At 37.7% G+C, this 27,500-nt stretch overlaps 1 protein-coding gene across 2 annotated transcripts in view; it reads right to left on the bottom strand.

Moving 5' to 3' along the window:
• MEIS1 (Meis homeobox 1) overlaps positions 1-27,500 on the bottom strand; it is a 209,837-nt gene that overhangs the window by 170,784 nt on the left and 11,553 nt on the right. The window lies entirely within an intron of this gene.

Genomic DNA, 27,500 nt, shown 5'->3' with positions numbered 1-27,500 from the left:
TCACTGCCACTATTTAGCCTTTACTATAGGTGGTTAAATCCACTGAAGTTCAGGTTGCACCCAGCAAAGAAAAAAATTGGCAGGTGGCACACTCTGGTGTTATTGGAGCTGCAGACTTCCATTCACACATAGCATAAGTTGCTGCACATAAAACATATATTACACAATTTCATAAACCAAAATATAAAAACTTCATATAATATGTGTTTTTTGGATCATTACATAGGTTTCAGTAAACAGTAGAAATCAGCACCATTGCACAGGACTTTTCTACACATAAAAGCATTAACATAGAATTCTCATTCCCCTAGCATCCATGTAGCTGTCATTTAGCCCAACGACTCAATTCAAGATCTTACTTAGCAATTTGACTGAATACCCCCTGTAACAGGATTGACATACAGAGATCATAAAATTAATTGCATCTAATAGCTTCTACATCACAGCACCCTGGGAACTGTTTTAAAAACACTAATAGCATGAGAATATAAAGGAAAAGATGCTTTATACTCAACAACTGTACAATGTAGAATTATATTAAATGTAGGTAAGGATATGGCCACTTAAATCATCCCGGTGTTACTAACCTACTGCCACCTCAACTTAGTGAGTTTGGATATATATAAAGTTCTCTGATTATGGTGTACATACAGTATATACATATAGAAACCTATATGTATATTCTCTTCTCTGCTTCTCTGACATGCACTGTCTAGTACATTTGAGCCTATGGTCATTGTATGGATTATAAAACATCAACTGGAGGGTAACATTTTGCCATTGCCATGGCAACCAAATGGCAACCAAACAGATTTCAATAGACTATATTGCAATCAGTGAAAGATAAAATCAGATTGCTTGCCACAAGTTACTGCAATTTGCAAATTTCTCTTTGCCTTCTTTAGTAGGCCCAATAGTCTAAGATATTTTTTTACACTAGATTAAAATAGAGTTCCAGGAAACAAAAATCTTCTTATTGATTGGGACCATTCCCCAAGGGGCCCTTCTCTGCCTCGGTCACTCTGCACTCTTTAGCAGTCCTGAGAATATTTACACTGCATGGTGGACAGTACTCTTTAACAGGTTTCCAAAGAGAACCATTTTATTTTCTGATTACAGCGTAATTATGGTAGGAGCAATTGCAGGCTAAATCTAAAACTCTATGGGGTTGACTCAGTAAAACTGGAGAGTGCAAAATCTGGTGTAGCTGTGTGTGCATGGTAGCCAATCTGCTTGTAACTTCAGCTTGTTCAAAAAAAAAAACTTTGACAAAAAAACTGGAAGCTGATTAGTTTCTATGAAGAGCTGCACCAGATTTTGCACTCACCAGTTTTGGTAAATCAACCCTTATTTGTCTCTCTGGAAAGCTTTATGTGTAACAAACAGAGACTTCTCCAAGCTGATATACAAAGGAGCCCTAATGCTGGTTATACACAATTTGAAAATCAGCAAATTCAGAAGGAGGCCAACATTCAGACAGTGTGTACAGCTGCCTGTCCAACAGAAGCCGATCCAACAAACAGCTTTTATTGAAGGGACATGCTGGAAAACCAGCATCCAATCAGCAGTCGATCAGTGCTGGCAGCCAATGGCTGTGAGCGATGACCGGTGTGTTCTGGTGGGGGGTCAGTTCTCCTGTCAGAACACAATAGCTCACTGGATAGCATAGTTAGTTTGTCAACATCTCCGGGTTTTTTTCGTTCAGCCCACTGGGTTGAAAAAAAAATAACATGTGTACCAGGCTTAAGCAAACAGGAGGTATCTAGTTTTTTTGTTAATCTCCTTTAAATCTGACAAACTTTCCAATTACTCCTTTTGGGGATTTGTTCATCAGTCATTTACAAACAACATATACAATTATGTACATAACACAGTGGAGTGTGATGCTAAATTATTTAGGTTACAATGTGCAGTATTCTACAGTGGAATATGACATGTATCCACACAAGGGACCTAAGCAGGGAGATCCTCCTGATCCTGAGCTGAATGATAAAAATCTGTAGACCACAACACTATGTCCAATGTTTATGTAACTGAGCGAGTAAAAGAAGGCAGCTTCCTGTTTTTTTTTTCCATAACTGCCATTGGGTAGAACCATATACAACAGGAGCCCTGGGAATCAAGATTGAGGCAGCTGCATATTAATGGTCACACCATAAGGTGCAAACAAATGTATACTTTATATTCAAGGATTATAATGGGAATAAGTCACGCATGCTCCATATTTGTACTCAACCTTATGGTAGGAAAACAAAATCTGTCATCATATTCTTCCACCGATTTAAAACTCCCAAATGCCACAGAATGTTGGAAGACACAAGAATGGAACAGATTTTATGTATTTAATAGCAGCACGTGGTTGCTGTAAAGATGTATCACTTTGTACAGTCCAATCGGCAAACTGTTTATCCTCTGCAATCTATCACATTGCATAGAGCACCTCTCAGAAATGATCCTAACAAAGGAAGTATTTTAAAGCTACTTCTCTGTAAACAAAACAAATAATAGCAATTGAAAAGATGAAAGTGTATGTTAAATAAAGAAGCATGCTACGGCTCTGCTTTCATAAAATCTACTTAACAATGATATCTACTCTCTTAGGTGCTAAACCAATAAACTTGGATGCAGCACTCCAGGTTTTTCCTCCGAGATTTCAGCCAAACACTAAGTGAAGACATACATTTTAATTTATAGGGGGCTGATCTGCTAAAGGAGTAAATATTTACCCTAGCCAGTGTTCACTTCAAATATCCACTAAGTTTCAAGAAGAAACTATATTTTTTTAACCCCCCTTTACTCAGTTGGATCTTTGAAGTGAACACAGGCTAGTACAAAAATGACTCTTGGTAAATTAGCTCCTAAATGAGAGCATGTGTACAGCTGAATTAACACCATAGGCAATCCCCATAAACTGCAAAATAACAGCAGGGCTGCTGTACAACTACAGCCACCCTTAAATTATAAGCCACTTAAAATAATAATACTGTCCTCTTATTCAAGAACCAGTCTGGAATTTTAGCCCTCTGCTGCAGCCTTGCTTACAATGCATGCCTGGTAGCATTTTCATCCCTTGAAGCATTCTCCATAGGAAAAACTAAAGAGCCTAGCCTATGTTGCTTAGCATGCTGCCTGAGACAGCCAGCAGCCGGAAGAGTAGAGGCCCATTTTAATTTTACATTTCCCTCCTGTGCTCCACAAATATTATAGGCAAATGATGGGTAATGGAACCCACAAGTTCCACACAAATCTCTTACTATCATGATTTGCCTGCTACGGAGATCTCAGATAAAATCCACATTCAACAAGCATTATGTAAAAGAAACCAGATTGATACTACACTGTAATACCTGGTACACACGGTAATTTTTTTTCGTTCAGCGGAACAAAGCAAAGACTGCGGAGTTAACGAGCAGCTCGCTGTACTAACTATGCAATGTTGGTACAGCAATCTCCCCGCTGAGCTATTGTATTCTGCTTCCATGGGGGTGCCCCCCGCCAGAACACACTGGTCACTCGCACTCGCAGCAAGTGCTGATCGGATGCCGATCGGCTGCTGGTATTTCAGCATGCCCGTTCGCACAAAAACTAAATGTTAGGCCAGCTTCTGTTGGACAGGCTGCTGTACACACTGGCCGAATGTTGGACGGTTTCTGCTGAACTAGCCGATGCTGGCTGATATTTGGTCTGTGTGTACCAACCTTTAGGGTGTACAAAGACCTTTATTGAATCAATCATCAATCCATAAAATACACATAAGAAGTTTTATAAACCACAACTGGGATCTTGTTCTACTACCCAACATGAAGCATGTGTTTGCATCTAAAAAGGTTTATGATAGCCTTCTTATCCAACAATCCACTGGATGTGTGTACCAGAAAAATTCAATCCTATAGATTGAGATTCTGGTAACATTCATCTAGTAAAGATATTTAGTATGGACAGCCTTTCTTGGATTAACAAAGATTTTCCCCAAAATCATCAGCATCTCCTTATCTGTGGGTGGTGTGAAGGTACCTCTACACAAAGGATGGCAGTTGCCTGATCTAGCTGGATCAGGCAATGATTTTGCATCTATGGGTCCCCTCTGGCCATTGTTGGGGAGAATGGAAGATCAAACAAATTAGCATACAGCATCTTTACCAACTGTTATTCTGTCCCCATTAAGTCCTTTCTCTGGCTCCTTGCTTCTCCCATAACTATACTGGAATGAACATGATCTGCTTAGTAGACCTGAGCTGACAAATATATGAATCAAAAACGAAAAGATATATGGTACGCTGATATGCTTAAAGGGAAACTATAATGAGTTTAGGTAATTTTTTAGTGGCCTTTTTAATTTACAGTTTTAAACTGTTTAATTAACATTTAATTATACATATATACTGTATATAGATAGATAGATAGATAGATAGATAGATAGATAGATAGATAGATAGATAGATATGTGTGTATACGTTTACACAATACATGACAAAGTGTTCCCAGAGTACAGCTATTACGAACATTTTTTGTTTCTGCTCCTAGAAGCTAATAGTGTTATTCTGTGTGTCCATGCACACTATTTTATGCTAGATGCATTTTTCAAGCTTTAGTGTTTAGGTTAGGAGCAGAAAAAAAATTGTTTTTGTAGAGTTTTTGAGAGCATTTTACTGGCAGAAAAAAAGAATTTAAAAAATGCTTAATGCTGCTATGCTTCTAAACGCTACTAAAACGTTCCTAACAGTTTATTTTAACCTCCCTGTGGCGGTATGATTATTTCAGATTTTTTATGCTGAAAGCGGTACAATTATTTTGCATGGAAATTTGGCGTTCTATATTGTAGGCCTGTAATTCTTAGGAATAACTTACTTAAATCTGTCCAAACAAGAGTCTAGTAGACATCCCCCGTATGATAAAGTTTAAAACACGAAATCATAAATTATAATATAATAAATAACTATAAATAATTATAACAAATAATAATAAAAATTATTCAATAATGTAATGAAATCAAAAACTCTCAAATTTGCTCAGTTGCAGAATTGTTGCTGTCATTACTTTCAGTGTTTGATGACGGATTTCCCCACAAATCACTATCGCTCAATTCTGCAAGTGATTCTAATATATTATCGCTGTTTTCTAGCTGGTCTAAAACCACTTTTGATGTAAAGGGACACTTTTTGGCTGCTATGGACAATCTCCAGTTTCCAGGCAGAAAGAACAGTATATATAATATAAAACTGCATGCAGGGGCACTGGAGAAACCACTAGGGACAAAGGGGATGTGAAATAAATTGATACAGTAATGTAATCTGTAAGAACACAGTGTACTGTATATGTATTGTGTGTTTTACTTTTTGAATTTGGCGGCGTTCTTCATCCCCGTGCGTCGCAACGCTTGCAGGGAATGGAGGACGGCTCCGTGATAGATCGAGCGGAGGACGGCTCGCACACAGAGCGGGGAGACATCGCAGGATCCTGGGGACAAGGTAAGTAAGCTGTACCTGGATCTTGCGATGCAATCCCTAGTGTGGCTCGGGGTTACCGCTTTTGGTGCTGAAAATCCACCCCGATCCACGCTTGGGAATACCGTCAGGGAGGTTAAGCATTTTTTTTTTCTTCATGTACTGTAAAAACACTAATAAAAGCTACTAAGACGCTGCTACAAGCCGGCACAAATACCCTTATTTTCAGCATTTTTCATCCAGCATTTCTTTCTAGTGTTTTTTTGAGCTTATAAAAAATGCTAGTGTTCATGGAGCCTAAAAAAAACCTTGGAAACTGGTTGGCTTCTATGCAGCACTGCACCAGATTTTGAACGCTCCAGTTTTAGTAAATCAACTCCTATGAGTCAACCAAAGACACATGATAACAGGGGCTGCTTGAATTGTGACTCCCTTTATTTGCAATTTACTGACTCCTTTTAGAATAATTTACTGACTAAGCCATACAACTCAGAATGAAACGAGTCATTCACTTCTGTGTGTAAATTGCAGTTTGAGCTACCAAGCCTGTAAACAAAAAGCTTTTTTACAGGCTGACAGAGATACATACTGTATGTGAATAGGAGCTATCCAAAAATTAAAATGTAAATAATTATAAGCATTATTTAATATTTCGATTACTCTGGGGTATTAGAAATCAGTAAAATAAGCTCTTATGTTTTATTTGTGTAAAATAAGCGAATAGCCACCAAACATCACATGACAGTTTTAATGACCCATCTAACAGTGCACAAGGCTTATCTGTGGGAAAAAATAGGCAACTGGATAAAAATGTAAAAGCCAACCAATGGTCCTTCTGCCAACTTTGTATCCAAAGAGGTTTGCTCAGTTCCTGGGCAACGGTGTCTATGTGATATAAAGGTTTTGGCAAACTCCTTCTCATCCAAGATTTTGAAGCATAAACAGTAAGAAAGCAATCAACTGTAAAATTTATAAACAATTTTCACAGCTTGACCGATCAGCAAATCACAGCTCCAGTGTATTACTCAGACTATCAAGCAGCTAGCTGGATGTTTTGAAAAATATGTTAAATTCAGTCAAGAATTTCCTTTAGGATGAATTAGTCTAGTGGGATTGGATATTTGGGCAGTAATCAGTGTTTGCTTGCTTTGCATGAGGGGCCCCTAGCCCATTTTTTGACATATGCCTTTCAGTAAATGCAGTTTAAAGCACCAATAAAGCACAGGAACAAGAGAATGATAACGTGTCATTCTAGTTACCATATCTAAGCAAGTTGGATAATGGCATAAATATTTTTAGTGCCGTCTCCAGTTGCTCTGTATTTTTAAGATGAAAAGCTCCATTGTAGAAGGAGTCTGAGGGAGATATGAGTTATGATGACTGAAAACAGTAAAACAGCAGCTTTCCTTCCCAAGCCCTGTTCTGAATTTTGATGTTTGTACTAAGCTCAATCAAAGCAATCAAATTACAGGCCTTTTGCAATGTTGTAATGTGTGTCTAAAGAAAAAAGAAGTTTAGATACAAGCAAAATAAATATATGCTTTAAAATGATAATAATGACAATACCAACAACAAATTGGATCTTAGTTTCTAGCCACGTGCACACGTAAAATGCAGCTAAGAAAGGACCACTAATGCTTTTTTTTATACATATATAAACATGACAAACATGGTCTATGCTTGTTGTCAACACACATATAGCAACATGAAACATGTAGAACAATTAAATAACAGCTCCCATATAGCTAACTACTTTATACCAGCTTTTTCTAAAAGTGCAAAAGTATTTACATTTTGTTGTATCACATTATCGGGTCAATCCACGAAGAGTTAAATATCACATAATTATTTGAGTTAAAATAACTCATGCGGTATTTAATTCATGAACGTGCAATTCACAAAAAAACACATTAAATACTGCATGAGGTTTTTTTTTTATTTTGCTGTATTTAACGTATGTTTTTGCATATTATTTTACTGCAGATGGGCTACAGCAGGAACTGAAACATTTAGCATTGGTATTTCTATCACTGCTAAATGTCATAGTTCAACTAAAAGTTGATGGTCGTTAAGGAGTCGGCAGGTGCTGGCTCCTTAACAACCAACTATTCACGGGTTGTTGAGGACGTTGGGGGGTGTTGGTTCCTTAACAACCAGCTAGTTCTTAAATACCATGTAGCTAGCCCGCCCCTTATCTATTGAATGTTTTTGTTCACTTTTTCTTTGTGAATTTCCTTTATACAAGGCTATGCAGTATTTAACAAGTAAACATATATTTTAAATCTGCCAGTGATGGCGTCTGACATTATACAGTAGTTATGCCAAGTTATCGCGGGTATAAAAACAAACCACCCTAATGTTTCTTTAAAAGTAATTTTAAAAGTGAATGTTTGGCAACCAATATGCTAATAAGCCCCACTTGAAGAGCAGTTAGATTTTCTCAATAGCTGATGGAAAATAAAACTAGGTAGAGTCTGTATTATTATAAAGACTGTAAGCTGTACGTTATGTACAACACACTACAGTAGCCATACCCTGTCCCATCTTTGTAAGCATTAGGTCCAGTTTGGCCAGAAAATAAGGAAATGTAGCAATTCCCTAGACTTTCTGAGCATTTGTTTTTTATTGTACACATCAAAGTTAATGGTTACATATCTTTTTTTTTTTGTAAAAAAAGAAAAATATACAGTCACTGTGCATGCACTACATCCATATGTAGACTGAGCTGGTGATATCACAGCAGCTTTTCCATCAATGCAGTAAGGTAATCAATGACAGAAAAGTGCCTCGGCTTCCTTCATCCTCAGTGAGACATCTTTTTGTCTATGGCCAGCTGTTATATCTCACCAACTGATGGGCATTACGGATGAGAACATGGCACTTTGCTAAAAACATCCAGCTGTATCATAACAAGGTTTGCATTTGTTCTGAACAGAATTCCATTATGACTATGTGAATAAAGGAGAGGACAGGAAAAAAAATGATTAATATAATTAGTGTGTTCTACAACAAACCCTGAGCTCCCAACGTGCCTTGATGTGAACTGTCTGAATTGCCTCACAGTGACCAAAAACATTCAAACCTACACTGGGAAATAACAACTGGAGGATGAAAATCACTTTGAGTAAATACATAATAGTTATATGAATATGAGAGAACTGTTCATCCTTTATAAGAATATAGATGGCACTGTACACAATCACAAGATTTTTGTCAAAAACATTCTTTCAGTTCAGTTTTCTGTGCCCATGGGCGCAGCAAGCAAAGTTATAGGGGCTAATTCTGGGATACTAATCCTTATTCATTTAAGTGCTTGTAAGCAGAGGTGTATAAATGTGCCTCACTGGTCCATTGTACATCAATTTCACCAAAGAGGACATAGTCAGAAGGGCATTACTGAGTTTGAAAGTGCAAGTATCAATGCCAGAAGCATGCTGGGTACATCATTTTAAAGACTGTATGTACAGGACCTTAACATTTCACTTTCTACTTTTAAAGGGCAACTTACTTTTTTAGCATGGACAAATACAAAGGATGAGAGTGTGATGTGTAACCTTCAATACTTATCAAGACTGCAGGATCCACTCACATTTTATGTAAATGCAATACTCGTACTACTCTGCTCCTCTTTTTATCTAATGAAAACCAGTTACCATGTACTGATCTTCCACTTGTATCCCCAGTGCCAGAAAAAACTTGTATCACAACAACACCTTTAACACTCAATAGACTGACATACTAGAGGGCAGCTAGTCATACTGACATGATCCATGATGTAACCACCTACAGTGCCTTGAAAAAGTATTCATACCCCTTGAAATTTTCCACATTTTGTCATGTTACAACCAAAAACGTAAATGCATTTTATTGGGATTTTATGTGACAGACCAACACAAAGTAGCACATAATTATGAAGTGGAAGGAAAATGATAATTGGTTTTCAACATTTTTTACAAATATATATCTGAAAAGTGTGGTGTACATTTGTATTCAGCCCCCCTGAGTCAATAATTTGTAGAACCACCTTTCACTGCAATTACAGCTGCAAGTCTTTTTGGAGATGTCTCTACCAGCTTTGCACATCTAGAGAGTGAAATTTTCACCCATTCTTCTTTGCAAAATAGCTCAAGCTGTCAGATTGGACGGAGAGCGTCTGTGAACAATCATTTTCAAGTCTTGCCACAGATTCTCAATTGGATTTAGGTCTGGACTGTGACTGGGCCATTCTAACACATGAATAAGCTTTGATCTAAACCATTCCACAGCTTTGGCTGTATGTTTAGGGTCGCTGCCTTGCTGGAAGGTGAACCTCCGCCCCAGTCTCAGGTCTTTTGCAGACTCTAACAGGTTTTCTTCTAAGATTGCCTTGTATTTGGCTCCAACCATCTTCCCACCAACTCTGACCATCTTCCCTGTACCTGCTGAAGAAAAGCATCCCCACAACATGATGCTGCCACCATCATGTTTCACAGTGGGGATAGTGTGTTCAGAGTCATGTGCAGTATTAGTTTTCCGCCACATATAGCGTTTTACTTTTAGGCCAGGTAGTCTTGGTAGGTTTGCAGTTGTGCCATACTCTTTCCGTTTTCGGTTGATGGATTGGACAGTGCTCCATGAGATGTTCAAAGCTTGGGATATTTTTATAACTTAACCCTGCTTTAAACTTCTCTTTCATGATGCTGTTTGTTCACCAAGGTTCTCTAACAAACCTCTGAGGGCTTCAAAGAACAGCTGCATTTGTACTGAGATGAAATTACACAGAGGTGGACTCAATTTATTAATTAGGTGACTTCTGAAGGCAATTGGTTCCACCAGAATTTAGTTAGGGGTATCAGAGTAAAGGGGGCTGAATACAAATGCTCGCCACACTTCCCAGATATTTATTTGTAAAAAACTGTGAGAACCATTTCATTTTCCTTCCTCTTCACAATTATGTCCCACTTTGTGTTGGTCTATCACATAAAATCCCAATATAATACAATTACGTTTTTGGTTGTAACGTGACAAAATGTGGAAAATTTCAAGGGGTATCAATACTTTTTTAAGGCACTCTAAAGTCTTTATCTAGTACAACCTGCTGGCACTGCCTAATTCCACAATAAACTAGATCTGGTGAAATAATTGCATGTCTATGGCCATCTCTAGTGCTCAGCCAGTAAAAAACAGTCTAAACTAATAGGTAAATGCTACAGGAATCATCTGTCCTTAATAAAGATGGCTGAGACCACAAATGCTAGGGATGTTTTTTTCAAGGTGATCTCTCAATAAAATAAAGCATGGAGACATGGATGGATGGGGTTGTTTAATTGCATTTTGGGTTTGTGGTGTTCACATGCAGTATAGTTCTACTTTAAAGCCTAGTAAACATGGGCCAAATGTCAGGTCACATCAGTCGTTTCAATAGAAACCAGTCGACAGTCGGCCCTTGTTAATGGAGTCATTCTGACTCCAATCGGCCGGCTTCTGTGGAAGGGGCATGGCCAAAAAAGGTTTGCCGAGCGACTCCTGCTCAGTGCTCTCAGCCAATGGCTGTAAGTGCTGACCGGAGTGTTCTGGCGGGGGGTGGGGGGTAGGGGGGCGGTCCCCCTGTCAGAACACTACAGGACAGCAGAGGAGATCATTGTACTAATGTTGGATAGTACAGTGGCACCGACCTGAGCTGTCAGTTTTTTTTTTTCATTCAGCCCTGCTGGATTGAACGAAAAAAAAAAAAACTACTGGTGTGTACGGGGCTTTAGTCAGGAATCCTGGCACAAAGAACAAAAGAATGCCAAAACCTAGTGCCAAGAAACACTATGCAATTTTACCTTCAAAAGATCTCTAGACACCTGAAATACTTGTGCGTTACTCAGGTCACATTGAGAATCCTCCAACATCCTGTATACTACAACGTGTTATGCCCATACTATTATTAGAAAACAATAGACAATAAGTAACTGTCCAAAATTTTTCTACCTTCTCAGTTAGAGATCTGAAGCTCAAATCGTGCAAATATATTTACTATACACAATGTCAGCAATTTGCAAGGTTACAACAAAGTCGCCAGTTTTGGACAATAATTGAGTCTGTGCAAGGGCAGGTTAACTGCCATTTATGATGGTTGCCTTTATGGGGCACTTATGGAAAAACAACACCTATTGACATTCAGGAATTAGGTCATGCATAAGGAATTCCCTTTTCATAGACACCATGGTGGGGAATTTATCAGAATGCAGTTACATGTCACCAAGAATTTTTCCCACTTGAATTCCTTAAAAAAAAATAAAAATAAAAAACACAAGCATCTTTTCATGTTCATTTCCTTTCTATTTAACAAGTTATGTGTAATCAGTAATGACATTTTTCATTATGTTTAGTAAGGTAACACACTTCTTTCTACAGGTTGTGCAATATTCACAGCTTTCATGCCAGTGATCATTCACTGAGCACAAGAAACACTGATGTTATTGCCCTCAAGAGCTACAGGAGTAGCTCAGTGGTAATGTCACTGCCTCTGAAATGCTGACCCCAATTCATACCCCAGGGTCAAATCACTGTGGCCCAGCCACATTTTTCCTGTTGTGAAGGCTCTGTGTACGGCTTCACAAGCAGGTTTAGCAACAACCTTCTGTTACTTATAGCATTTCCTATAATTATGGCTCCCAATAACTAAAACAAACATGTGTTCACTTCAAAACCCAATACAGATTGAGGAGAATTTTCTGTTTTCTTTAATTTCCTCCAAGCCTTGCAGAGTGTTTGTAGCAAACACCAGCTTGCTGGCCTGGAGAACCTTAATAATTCACATGCAACATATTTTACTAGTTACACAAATAGCATGGACCGTTCTAAAGTAGAGTTTACATTGTTTATGATGAAAAACTAGTAGAGGCCCCTTCACTTCTCAGCACTTTAAGCACTGTTTGATGCACCTAATATTGTCTCATCTCCATTTATGAGTGTGGTGCATCTTTCTTAATATTATTTGCTGCATCTTTGGCACAGTATTACTTCTTCCATAGGGATGAATGGCACCTAGGGTTGCCTCCTGAAATGAACTTAATAAGAAAAAAGATCATGAAGCCAGTAATTTGTCCTTGGTAAGGTGGAAACCTATATTGTACTGTCTGTAAAACTCATATAAATGCACTGTATATGTGCATGTAGCTCCAATAAAAATACCCTTCCCTCTGGCAATCACATGCATACAATGCATGTAAAATGCGATGATAACACTGTAATGAATTAAATAAAGTAGCCAATGCAGAACTACAGCCACAGGCATTTATATAAATTCATAAAGAGAAAAAATGTACTTCTTGTGAGGTGTGTTAAATGGTCAGCTCGGTCTTGTTTACTTTGGAATTCATTAATTTGAACCCACCTGATAATAGGACCAGCACTGTATTTCCATGGTTGCAATTATGAGAGCTATGAGAGCTGTGGACCCCACGCAGTGAAGCAATCCTGTCACTTGCCCTCCCTTTCCTCTGCCCTTGTCCATTCACAGAACTCCTTGCATTGGGTTCACAGACTACGTGAACTAAATACATTTGCCAAGGTGAATGAACAAGAGCTGCAGCTCTCATACAGTGAAAGTATCCTGTCGTTTATCTGGTATCCTCTTCTCTTGTTCATTCATAGAACCTTGTGTATATGCATTCTGTGAATTAACAAGGGGATAGGAAATGGAGGGTAAATAACAGGATCACTTCACTGTATGAGGGCCACAGCTCTCATCGCTCTGGAAGTGCATCGCTGACTGTATTACATAGCAGGGACAAATGAATGAATTCTTCTATAAAGAGGACTCAGCTGAGCATTTACCACACCTTACAAAAGGTACCTTTTTTCCCTTTTGAATTTGTATTTATATCTGCGGATGAAGTTCTGCTTTACATGGCTATTAAAGCTGAATTATTTTTTCAAGCACAGAGGTGGGAACATGCCATATGTCTACTCTTAAAAAATGGAAAATCACTTGGTCATAAACATTATAAACTGTGCAATCTATGCAAAATGGCACAAATTTACCAATAACCTTTTATAGGGCCACTGATAAGGCAGTACAGCTGCCCCCCTGTACTGGGCCCAGGCCTCATCAATTCAAAAGGGGATCCGGGCACCTGCTGAGCAGGAGGGCCAGAAGTAATATCTTATTGTTGACACCTGTGACTCTTGTGCAGTGCTGCTGGCTTCTACTTTTCTTTTCTTCGTCTGGCTGCACTGCAGGGGGATCGGTTCTAGTATCTGCACCCCACTCACCCTGCTGCCAGGGACCCCTGTGTGTCCCTTTTCCACACAGTGCTCCCAGTTTCCCTCCTTTCCTCTCCTGGTGGCAGCTGCTGAAGGCACACAGGTGGGTTGTTTCAGGATCGGTAGCGATCACTCACTGTGCAGGTGCAGCTATTGCCTCTGTTCCGCTGTTCACTTGAATGGGTCTTGTTCATATTTCTGCCATGGCTGCAAAGCATAGCATCATGTGCGTTGAATTTTAGCAAAAATATCATTTGAATATTTTCGGAGGAGGGGGCCCCGTCAGGTAGGCTGTACGGGGCCCCATGATTTCTATCAGCAGCCCTGACCTTTTAGTGTGAGAACCTACCCAAATCACCCAGTCCATCAATCAAAATTAGCCGTCAAATCCATCCATCCATTTTTATCCATCAAAAAGTTTAGCACATGTGGCCAACCTTAGTGCAAACAAGCTCTACTTTTCTCTAGAACAATCCTTTTTTCAAGTACGACAATCTAATGTATACATAACAGAGATTTTCCAGCATGTTGCAACATCTATGTCACCAGCCCAAATGATATTTCCTTTTTTTTCTTGTGATAGTACTGCCTAATTACTGCAAATGACACTCAAATCTCCGCCTTATGTCGTATAGATTATAACAGCTAATATTTAAAAAAATGAGGCGATGAAATCTAGAGAAAAGTATAGCAGCTGCTCATAGTCACCAAGGGGATTTCTTCTTCATTTTATTGGGAAATTAAACAGTAAATCTGATTATTTTTCTGTTGAGACTAAAAAAAAAAAAAAAAAAAAAAAAAAGGAGGTAACATACCCACTTTAAAAAGATAAGACCAAAGTTAGCTAGACTCCCTCGGTCTACATTCTGGACATATTTTGCAATCCGGTGATAGCTGTTCAGAGCATATGTTTTCATTCGCTTTTTTTTTGTGTTTTTTTTCCTGTTAAAGATCTGCTTTTCACTTTAAGGAGTTATGAAATGTAGTTTTAAAACTAGACAGATGAAGGGTGCATACACACTGCTAGAATACCAGTGTCTTTTTTTATGTATGTGACTGTACAGTAGTGCTACTAAAAAAAAGTTCCAATATTGTTTTATGTGATAGAGCACACATGAAAATGCAGATTTTAAATATATATTGGTTTGCTGTGAATACTTTTCCCAAGGGACTACTTGACCTGAGTCAGTGTAGGTAGGAGATGTGCTTAAAAGAAGTCTGTGGAAATAGGTGACACGTGCACTATGTAAAATTAAGCTCGCAGCCAAAGTGTATTTTCTTATGTGACAAAAATGAAAAGAAAACGCATTTAAAATGTACAGGATAGACATGAAAATGGGCTGGAAAAACGCCTGTGTTAAAACGCACGCCTTCCAAAAACACATACCTGTGTAATACCTCGAGACCTGTAAATTATGGCATATTCCTTATTAAAAACAAAAATCAACAACAATATTTCTTACTGTCAGTTCTTAAACCTACTCTGAGGTCTGAAACTATTATGATTCTCTATAGTAATACAGTTTCGGTACTGTCATTTACGGTTTTCAGAGTCAAGAAAGCTGCTAGGAAGTACACAGTCGACGTTACTAAAATCTATGATCAGTTTTCTATCATCCGTTTCCTTGACACTCGAGTCAAATAATGTTAATAATCATTTATTTTTATGGAAATCTTAATCGCTTGTTCATTTCACGCATTTCCCTGCTAGTTCCTATAGGAATTTGGCTGGCTTCCTGCTTTATTTTATTTTTTTTCTCTAGAAATGTTTCTGCATTTAGCCTTGGCGCAGGTTTGATAATTATATGATGATTTGCACAGACTTTGTGAATATTCACATTTGTCAGAAAAGGTTCTTTTTAATACTTAGATGTTTAGAAATATTGAACTGTAAAATTGATTATTCACAAGTTAAGAAATCATTTACTAAAGGCTGTACGATTTTCCATTAACAAATCTAAGAGTGTAAAAAAGTAATCTCCTTCATCAAAGGGAACCTGTCATTCTGGAGGCAGACATTTTGAATAATTAACCGCAGTGTCCAAGCACAGAGCATTTTTATTACTTTCCTTCTCTATGGCACTTAGCATTAGAGATGTAAACAGAAGATGCCAAAACTGCTGATTTTTCAAAGTTGATTACTTAGCAATAGGAGCATGGCTTTAAAAACAAATCAATATCTGCAATATTTTAATCTGTTGGATAACACTGTACAGACACATGTGACAGATTCACTTTAAATGACCTCCTTGTTCCTACAAAACACCAGTACGAAGCTGTCACTAATATATTAGTGAATTGCTCTATTTATTTTCTACTTTCTTGACTATACAAACTATAAATAACAGGATTCTATAGTAATATCACATTTTATGCTCAGAAAACATGCTTCTTTATGCAACTGAAAGTTTATTTTGGAGTTTTATGTATTTGCTGCAGTTGCTGTATATACATGGTATCTCTCATCTTCTATCTTTCACTGTCATCATATAAACTGTAACTAACTTTACTGTTCTTTCACTGTGGGAACATATGGCTCTAAAAAAGAATCGGGTATATTGATGATAAGGACTGAAAAAGTTGCAGTTTCTTTACAGTCTTGAAGCTAAAATCTAATTGTAAAAAATACATCAAAATAAATTTTTTGTATAATATTTATTATTTTCATAATGACATGATATTGTAATTATGTTTATGCTTTTGATATTGTAAATATTAAATGATCTGTGTTCATTAAAATTAACAAAGGCAGCAAATTCTATACAAATCTTCCAATATATAAAAGGTAAAGTACAATAGATTTAATACATCTTTAAAGGTGTAGGTATTATGAAGAGGGATAGGATCAAAGTCTGGTTGTTTCTTTTACCAGATTTATTGGATATATTTGCCGTATGCTGGAATTTCTACCTGTTCCACTTTTCTACTCAATACGTTTGTAAACAAAAAAATAAATAAAAAAATAGTAAATAAATTATACTTGAGATAAGAATTCCTGATGTATGTAATGACATCTGCATTCGTGTAGTTATGCTTTTTCCTGGAGTTGTAAAGTGCTGAGTACACTGGAAGGGCTAAGAAAAGAGAGAGAGCTGCAGAGCAGAATGGGACACAATAGAGAATTATTGTTCTCTAGGCAAAACACGGCTGCCACTAAAGTTTGGAGGACATGCACTTTTATTTTTTATTTTATTTTTTTTTGCTGATATGTATTTTTTCCCTGCAGCTCCAAAATGATAAAATCACAAAAGTTTCCAAAAAAGAATGTGATAAATTCAGCCAAATCCATGCTATCCTTCCTATCGCTGACATACTTTGCCAGATTATTTATGTTACTGTGGTGTATCTTCAGTATTTTAAATGTGCAAATAGTTTTGCTCTTTGCATCTGTAGCCCAAGAAAAAGACAAATGAACTCCTCTGTAGCCAGAGGGCTAAACAAACTTGATCTGTTTTGGAATTTACACAGAAACATATGAAAAAGCTTGAAAGTGGGAAAACGAATCAAACTGCCCTATAGAGCAGAGATCTATGGTTTTATTTTTCATTATCACTTAGTGATCGGGATACACAAGGTGTGATGGTGTAGCAAACTTTTTGCTTTGAACCTCATTGTGTGGGCCTGAGCAGTAAATTATTTACTGCATATTTGACACACGGCCCCTTCAAAAAAAATCCACTGCATGTATTTTTCCCGCTGTTTCTAGTCTGTTTGTATTCTGTGACACAGCAACACAGCAATGGGGTCAATCCACAATTTTAAAACAAGCAGGCGTAATATTTTATACATTCACAAAAGTCAACTATGTAACATTTAATACTCTAGAGCAAAAAAACAAATACATACTTGCTTCACTCTGACATCAAATCCTCTACAAATACATAAATTGCCACAATTAAAGATAATCTACCACCAATGAACAAGCAGCAGTTTACTAATTAGATAAAGCAAAATGATTTGTCTGTTTTTTAGTGTTCATTTTAAAGTAGCATACAATACAAAATGCACTTAAAGACACAGAGGTTGATTTACTAAAACTGAAGAGTCCTAAATCTAGTGCAGATCTGCAAAATAACCAATCATTTTCTAGATTTTATTGTCAAATCTTAGCCCTTGTTCACATTAGTGCGATTTAGCATGCGATTTAACATGTCAAATCGCATGCCAATTGGCGGCAATTGCTGGCAATGGCACCGTCCTAATCGGTGCGACATCGCATTTGTGGTGCTGCACCTATTTTCAAAAGTAGTTTCTGTACTACTTTTGGTGATTTCGGGGTGCGATTTCTATTGACATCTGTGTAGAAACCCACACAGATGTCTCTGAAATCGTCCCCAAAGTCGGGACTGACATGCGGGAATGAAATCGTGCGAGTTCAGCTGAACTCACACAATTTCATTCACACACTCAGTGTGAACCTGGGCTTAATTGAATAAGCTGAAGCTAGAAGCTAATTGGCCACCAGATTTTGCACTCTCCAGTTTTAGTAAATCAACCTCACAGTACTGAGAGATGCTAAATTCTTTCTTTATATGTTTCTTCAGAAGGGTTTAGGGTTTAATGAAAGGTGCTGATTTTTCACTGCTGATTGCTCAGCAATAACAACATGAATTCAGAGAAGTAATTTCTGTAGTATCTCAGTCAGCACTGCAGTCTTGCTTCCAGTGTGACAGATTTGCCTTAAATCAATGCTATAGCACCACAAGCTGATACATATCATATAGTGCTAACAGCTATTTAGGATTTACAGATCTAGTTGTACTAATTAATACATACATTAGTTATATTATTAGGGCTAATAAAATCAATGATGAAGCAAACAAAGCAGATTCTAAATGTAAGACCATGGGGTTGATTTACTAAAACTGCAGAGTACAAAATCTGGTGCAGCTCTGCATAGAAACCAATCAGCTTCCAGGGTTTTTGTCAAAGCTTAATCGAACAAGCTGAAGTTAGAAGTTGATTAGCTGCCATGTACAGCTGCACCAGATTTTGCACTCTCCAGTTTTAGTAAATCAACCCCAATATATCTATGAAAGATGGAAATGCAAAACAGAGTGCAATTTAAAGCTGAACTTGCAGTGGGGTCTGCTGCACTGAAAAAGTTAAATGATTTTTAGGTCTAGGTGGAGAATAACTATCCTTCGAGAAGGCTTCCACCACACTGTGTGACTGGTCCCCCAAAGCCCTTCTCTTTGCTGCTTCAGAAGGTACGCTGATGTCATCACATACAATGCAGGACCAGTTTTCCTGCATTGTACATGGGGATGGAGAGAAGGAAGCTTTGCCAGAGAGAGGAAAATGGTGTTAAAGCTTATTCCTCTAGCCCTAGATTTAACAAGCAGTTAACCCTTGCAGTGCAGAGTTCCCCGCTGCTTTTTTTAAATCCAACAAATAAGCTTTAAATAAAAAAAAGCTTAAAAAGTCTGGAATGTGGTACTATTTGTTACTCTGATTCCTTAGTGTTTCTAATAAACCAGCTACACTCCTACAAAGTCTGGACTTCTTTAGAATAGACAGCTGCTTGACAAATCCCTCATCTATAAAAATTCATTACCATAAATGAGATGTTCCTATGAAAGACAGTCAATACACAAAAATAGGCAATGAGCAAAAAAGGCAATAAGGTTGTAGGTGAATTCACTGTTCACTTTTAGTTTTCCTGTTTTTTAACCCTTGCTGTAGCATTAAAGTAAGATTGTTTATCAGTTAAAACATAAACTGAGGATAAAAAACACCTGGCTTTTCAGTTGAATGGAAGGCAAATAAAGTCCAAACTTTCTGCTTTAACTGTGACAACGTGACACTCATTTTTTAAACTACAAACAGAGCAGCCCAGAGATTGCACAACTTAAACGTTCCCATCAAAAAAAGAGTCTGTTTGTCAGGACAGAAATATGGAGCTGCCATTGATGACTTGTTTTTTGAAGGTACATGCTCCAAAGCTATCACCCCGATGCTGGCTTCCCTACTTGGTGAGTCATTGACCTAGAACAAGCATGTGCACACCATGTGTTAAGTCACATACTGTTACCATGCTCATTCTGGGTCACTGACTCACAAAGTAATAAAAGGAAGGATCCGTTCACAGACCTGGAGCTTGCACCTCCAAATGAAGACACTCAGCAGTGTCCTTCCAACAGATTCCCTGCAACCTTCTGTATTCATAAACATTTGCATGCGCTTTTGCTACTCAGCCAACTTTTCATCCTAAGACCCACTTGTATGTGCATCAACAAGCAATATTCTTAAAATTGTTGAGTCAGTAAACAAAATGGCAGTTTTCTCTTTGGCAGCCAAATGTCTACTGACCACTGATTTTCCTACAAATATTGCAGAAATGTTAACTAACTTAGATGCAGCATGTTACAACATACCAAACAAAACAAAACCAATGCAAAATAATTATGAAACATAGTGCTAGAGCTCCTCCTGAGGTAAGGGATCTGAACTGTGAGGTCAGCTGCTGGACAGGAAACACTAGATTACTGCAATGAAGAACTGATTTTGCTGGTAAAAGCCCTTCACCTCCTCACCATGCTTTGCAACATAACAAGTTAAACAGGCAACTAACTACTCCAGGTCACAAAACACCTGAAGGGTATCTGTGTTTTTCAGCAAGCAGACAACAGAAAAGTTAGAACTGGATCTGCAGCATTCACAAGAAAATTCTAAGTTTAATTTCTTTTGCTCTTAAGTCTACAGCAAACTTTTTTCATGGGTAGGGCTATTGCTGTAGTAATCTTATTCCTAATCACTTCAAAGTGTCCCTGTTTCTGTACACTATACATTTTCACAGAATTGTGGGATAATGAAATGATAAACTTCCTGAATTCTCCAAACTACAAAAAAAGGCTAGAATCAGTGATGACCTTTGTAGAATTGTGAAATCAAATGAAATCATAATAACTTTAATACAAGAAAATCTATAGGCAAAATGCATCAATCCGTGGCAACCAATAAACTCTCATCTCTCATTTTTCTGACTACTCTCTACAAATAAAAATCTTAAAATTTGCTTTGTTACTACAGGTAAAAGCCCATCACAGCTCCTTCCACTGCCTTAATAAATAAGCCACAAGCTGACATATTCAGAAGAAGTTGATTAAATAAGCCAACAACTAGTGTATTCAGAAAGGGTGGTGCAAAAGGTATTCGTAAGATACAGTAAACCATAATACCCAATCAGTTTCTATTTACTGCACTTATACCAAAAATTCATTCTGACTGGTTGCTTTGGGTTACTGCAATTTGTATGTCGCTAATACTTTTTGACTTAATGACTAATTATAATAAATTCTCTGAAACCTCCATAACATAAACACTAGAATGCAAGCATATAGCAGTGGGATTATTACTAATGGAACAATTCATTTAAAGCTACATTGTTACACTCTGCTTTACATAATGCAATGTATTAGATTACATTGATGCACATTTAAGTATTAGGCTGGCTGGCCCATTACAAAGCTATATAGTAAGGCAGCAAAGGCATGCAAGAAATACATTTCATGCAATGTTGATAAGCTAAAGCCATGAGATAGTAAAGGTTAAAGCTAACTAACCTATGTACTTGAAGTCAAATATTCTTAGGTCAAATTTTTTTTTTAAATATAGAAAATTCTTTAAACTTCACATTTTCTTAATTCAGTTCAATTTTCTAATTGATGTTTAAAATATGTTATGCTCGTGCTTGGTGGGTCGCTTTCTCAAGAAAATAATGATTTCTTGGGAAAATGGGGTATAAATCTTCATTTTGGAGGCAATTAAAGCGTTGATTTCATTTGTGCCCCTGAGCTATTCTTGTAATTTGCTCAAATAGCTTTATGTGCCCGGCACTCGAGAGCTTTAAGAAACTCAATTTCTAGCTAGACTTGTTGGATTGCAATTTTGAACTCGGCAGCCATGACCTGTGTTTCACTATGGGTTCCCTAGGATACAAAGCTGTGTGTGTGAGTGTGACGTGAACAAGGCCTGATCAATGCTACGCATCACCTCTTTACATATGCCGGGGACAAACAAGACCTGAACTTATCTAAGGAACTATAATTGAAAACATACGTCTCAGATCAATTATTATTTATTCATATATTTATGTTGTTTTTGTGATGGGTATACAAAACATAATGAAAGCGCTTACTATGCTTTTCTATTTTTCCACAAGACATACTTCTTCAAAAGTTTTTAAAGTATTTCCATAGCATGGCTGTGAATCAGTATCTTGATAAAACAACCTTGTGATCTGTGAAAAGTATCTGATCACACCACAAATCAAAGTCTATATAAACCAGTTAACCCTATAATACCTAGGCTAGCACGGAGCACTGGGATTTAAGTTGCTTCAGCACAATTTACCTAAAAGGGATGAAGACGGTGTAAAGCATTGTGTCTGGCTGTGCATTGTGTAGTCAACATGGAATTCCCAGGAGCTTTTCTGATTACACCCTAAATGCTATCTGCAACACATTAATCATGCCTATTTTTAAACTATGACTGACATGGCACCAGATTTTGTAAATCTAAAGGAGTAACATCTCTGAACATTTGTGTGCAAATCTGCAATAACATTGTAACAATCGTTTCAGCAAAAGTCAGTAACTGACCAACATACATATAAAAAAGTTCAGGTGGCAACAATTCATGAGCAATTTATTCTTAAAAGTTGAAAACAATGCAAGTAAAGCTATTTATGATCACCAGTTGTCAATAGAAGATACACATTTAGCCCTTTTAAGCAGGTCAGGCTTCTTTAATAAACAGATCACTTCAGTGTTCTTACGGCCGATTATATTGCCAGTACTATAACGCTTGAAATCAACAAATGTCACACAACTGATATCAAAGCAGGACAGAACTTTACCTAAATCTGGGAAACTACTTTATTCTCAAAAACAAGCTGAGTTATAACAGCATTATGAAAGCAACTGACAAAAAGCACTGCACAAACTGTTGGTGCCATATAAATTCTGAATAATAATAATAATAACTCAGTAACACATTGGGGTTCATTTACTAAAAGTAAAGAGTGTAAAATCTGGTGCAGCTGTACATGGTAGCCAATCAGCCTCTAACTTCAGCTTGTTCAATTAAGCTTTGACAAAAAACCTGGAAGCTGATTGGTTTCTATGCAGAGCTGCACCAGATTTTGCACTCTCCAGTTTTAGTAAAGCAACCTCACCGTATTAACTCATATCATTCTTCAACAGGCTCAAGACATTTAACATGTTTCCCATCTTTATCATACTCTCCATTATCACAGCAAACGATAACCAAGAAACTCAGCATGTAAAGCAGACGCTAAAATAAAGCCTACAAAATCTCTTATCTAGAATATTTTAAAGCAGGGTTAGCCAACCTCAGCACTTCAGTTGTGGTGAAACTACAAATCCCATCATGCATCTGCCTCTAGGAGCCGTGCCTGTGTTTGTCAGTCCTGTAGTTCCTCAGGGGACTTGTAGTTTGACAACAGCTGGAAAGCTGAGGTCGCCTACCCCTGCTGTAAATTATCAAACAGTATAGCCAAAAGATAACACAATCAGGCTCATTCACTAAAGAAGTTGAGAATCCTCATTGAAAAAAAAATATGAGTATTAACTTGATTTATCCAATCATGTAAAAAAAGCAAATTTCTTATGACTGTATATACCCAATCAAGACACTCTTCATAATTAAATGGAATATTCACACGATTTTTTAACTTCTTACTAAATCAGCCATCGTATACACAACATCATCACCAAGCATCTTCTCCTTGTTTGGAGAACCACTACACAATTTACTGGTTCACTTACCAGACAGTTACCAGACCACCAAACGTGTGTTTATTTCAGACAGCCAATCAAGAGTGTGGGAAATGCAACATTTTCAAATATCCCCTTAACCTGATTGGTTGCTTGGAATTAACATGCATGCATTAATCTGGGGAACTAAAACATTCTCCAGTGTAGCAAGATATACGATTTAAGATTAAGCTACAGATCTACTAAAACTGGAGAGTGCAAAAGCTGGTGCAACTCTGCATAGAAACCAATCAGCTTTCAGGATTTATTGTCAAAGCTTAATCAAACAAGCTGAAGCTAGAAGCTGATTGGCTATCATGAAAAGCTGCACCAGATTTTGCATTCTTCAGTTTTAGTAAATCAACCCCATAGGGTAGGGTAGAGTAGGGTGTCTACTCTATATTATTTGCTCCAAACCTAACCTTAACTTACATTTTTTTACTCTAAACTGACTGACTGTTTTTAGCTGGGATTACTTTTTTTTTTCTTTAATTAAATCACCTCCATTATCGATACCTAAAACTTTCCCATTTATTGCCTTATATTCGAAAAAACACTAAAATAAAACAATTCTTTATCTTCACACAAAACACAAGCACATACATTAAAGTTTGTGCATTGCCAATACATTTTGTTTTTCATTTTTGAAAAATAGGGTAGGGTTATGCCCTGGCAAGTTTTTATTGCTCTCTGTGTTTCCAGTGGGGAGGCATGGAGGTTGTGACCATCACAGAAAGTGATATGAAATCCAGAGATTTACAAGTGTTACTAGAACAGAAGATGTCCCAGTGACAACTGTCCAAGAGGGAATCTCTTCCCATCTCTCACTTCCTGTAATGTCACAATGACAGGAAGTAAAGTGGGACAAAAAAACAAAAGCAAAAACAAACAAACAAATAATTGTATATACATATATATATATGCTAAAGGTACACTTTAGCCCACCCCCCCCCCGCCTTCATTGTTAATTTCCTAAAATTTGATAACAGTTTCCTAAACAATGTGTATTTATATATCTATCATGGTAAGATAGCAAGAACCCTGCATTTCCTTAATATATTGCAGTTTGTGAGTTCTCCAATGTGGTGGCTGCATTCGATTTTATTTTCCAAGATAAGAACATTTTCAGCAAAGCCTAGAAACATCCCTGTTGATCCTGCCTGAATTCCAGCATCCTTCTAACTTCCTGTGTGCTGAACTAATATGTATAACAATGTCATCAGCTTTCCCAGTGATCTGTGGACTACAAAACACCTCCTTCATTTGAAACAGAGATCATGCGAGGGGGAGAAATTAGTAGTCTAAATCAGGAAAGCAACCTAAACTGAGAAGACTACTCTTCCACAGATACAGTGCAGTGAGTCAGCATTATCACAGATAGGAAGTGTGTTACTGGCAGGATCAACAGATAAAAAGAAAGTGACATACTGTATATTGTCTTTTTTTATTTAACTTGCCGGCCTCTTTTTAATTGCATTCTCACAATAAAATGAAATTTAAAAAAAAAAATAAATAATGTAGATGCCTGATAAAAGCAAACCAATTCTGCCACCACATCTCAAGGCTCCCCATACATCTTACAATGTGACTGTACAATCTCTTTTAGAGCTACCAGCAACTAGGTGGCCTGATTGTATAGACATTGATTGGATAGTTTAGGTTGGTCCCCATATTACAGAGTTTTGGTAGCTCTAAAGTTGATTATACAGTCAGATTGTAACGTGTGTGGTGAGCCTATGGGCTGACAAGATGCAATGAGGTTGATCTGATATGAGTGTACAGTATATAAAGCACTGTGTTTGGTGCTATAGAAATGCCTATAATAGTAATAATAACTTTGCAAGAGATCTTTCCCTTAGCTCAGTGAATGAGATGATAATACATTTTACAACGAATATCTAATCAAATGCAAGAAAAACAAAAAGTGTATTTTTGCTTGCACGTGATTGGATAATGAAAGTCAGCAGATCATCATTAATCTAAGGGCCTATTCACACTACAACATACATAAAAACAGGCCTTTTCTTTTCTGTGCATTTTTTCGCATTTTCTGTGCATTTTAGTTCTTTCTTGTTTCCTCCAACCCATTGTTGTGGATGAGAGTTGCAGTGTGTTTGTGGAAAAATGCAAGCAAAACTGGAGAGTGCAAAAATCCGTTGCAGCTCTGCATAGAAACCAATCAGCTTCCAGATATTTTTTTTTTTTTGGTCAAAGCTTTATTGAACAAGCTGAAGTTAGAAGCTGATTGGCTACCATGCAAAGCTGCACAGATTTAGCATTCTCCAGTTTTAGTAAATCACCCCCATAGTTTTCTATGTTTCGTGTTCACACTGGAACATATTGTTTCTCTGCATTCCATAACTGAGCCATTTTATGCAACATATTTGCAACACACAAAAAGGCGTGCAAACGTCTCAAAACGCACTGCACCGCAACGCTTCTCCCATCCACAACAATTAATTCAGAGGACACAAAAAAAAAAATATATATATATATGTGTACGAAAATGTGCATAAACATGCATGGAAATGTGCATAAAAACATGCGGTAGCAAAATTGACTGCAGGCGTGTTTTTATGTGTGTTGCAGTGTGAATGGGCCCTTACACGTGTTTCTGTGCATAGCTCTGCGACATTATACAAACATGCTGCATGAGGGCTGATTCACACCACGTTTTCGGCCTTCCAGATGTGTTTTTGCACATTCCTGTACATGCGTTTTTGATGCGTTTTTTGTTTTCAAATTTGACACTTAAAAAAACTCAGGATAATGTGCTTCCTGGTGCATTTTGCTGCATTTACATGCATTTTGCAATGTTCCATACAGAATAAAACGCAGCAGGTTCCACTTTTGTTGCACTGGTGTGAACCAGGACCATTGGAATCCATGGAAAACACTGTGCATGCGTCTTTGATGCAGATTAAAAACGCCCTGAACTACACCTGTTGTGAAACAACCCTAATATCGCACAGCTCTGAAGCTCAGAGAAATATTGCAATCTGAGGCGAACACAACAGAAAACGATTTACTTTGGGGTTGATTTACTAAAGGCAAACAGACTGTGTACTTTAAAAAGTGCAATTGCTCCAGAGCTTAGTAAATAGGTGAAGCTTCACTTCACAAAAAATACCCAATCACATACAAGGGAAAAAAAAAACAAGACTTTTGCTTGCACAGGATTGGCTGATGGAAGTCAGCAGAGCTCCCACTTGTTTACTAAGCTCTGTAGCACCGGCAAAGTGTACACTCTATTTGCCTTTAGTAAATGAACCCCTTAGACTCCATTCACCTACTGGAATCACACAATCCTTCCCGCGTTTCCAGAATTGTGGCAAAACACGGGACGCGTTTATGATGCCATTGTTTCCTAAAGGCACCCCAAACGCGGATGCGATTTTGCCACGATTGTCGAGCTATAAAACGTGACCAAAAAAAATTGCACCTGGAGCTTCTGTGGTGCATTTTCGTAGCGGAAGGAAGCCCATTCAAATGAATGGTACCGCTCCAAAAACGTGCCACAAAAAAAACGCAGTGCAGCAGGTGTCTCTGCAATACTCTTAGATGTGAATGGAGCCTATGGGGTTGATTTACTAAAGGCAAATAGACTGCACTTTGCAAAGTGCAATTAATCCAGAGCTTAGTAAATGAGGGGAAGCTCTAACGTCCATTGTCCAATCATGTTCAAGCAAAAATACTTTTTTTTTTTCCTTGCACGTGATTGGTTATTCTTTGCAAAGTGAACCTTCCCCTGGTTTACTGAGCTCTGGAGCAATTGTACTGACAAAGTACACAGTCTATTTGCCTTCAGTGTATTAACCCCTTTGTGTCATTACAGCGAAAACGTGATGTGAACAAGTCCCAAAGGAAAACTCTCTTCACAAGTGAGCAGCCATTGGTAAGTCACTCCCATTAGGTTCAGTTTTTCGGATTGGATACAATGTATTGTTCATGAAGAGCCACAAACACCCAAAGAGCCGGATAGAAAGGTGTGTGTGAGATCCCCGCTCCCTGCCCTCCCCCGAGGGGCATCTCTCCCGCCATA

Source organism: Aquarana catesbeiana, linkage group LG04, assembly GCF_042186555.1.
Source record: "Aquarana catesbeiana isolate 2022-GZ linkage group LG04, ASM4218655v1, whole genome shotgun sequence".
Lineage (NCBI taxonomy): Eukaryota > Metazoa > Chordata > Amphibia > Anura > Ranidae > Aquarana > Aquarana catesbeiana.
The sequence above is the reverse complement of the archived record's forward strand: the minus strand, read 5'-3'. Positions and strand labels throughout refer to the sequence as shown.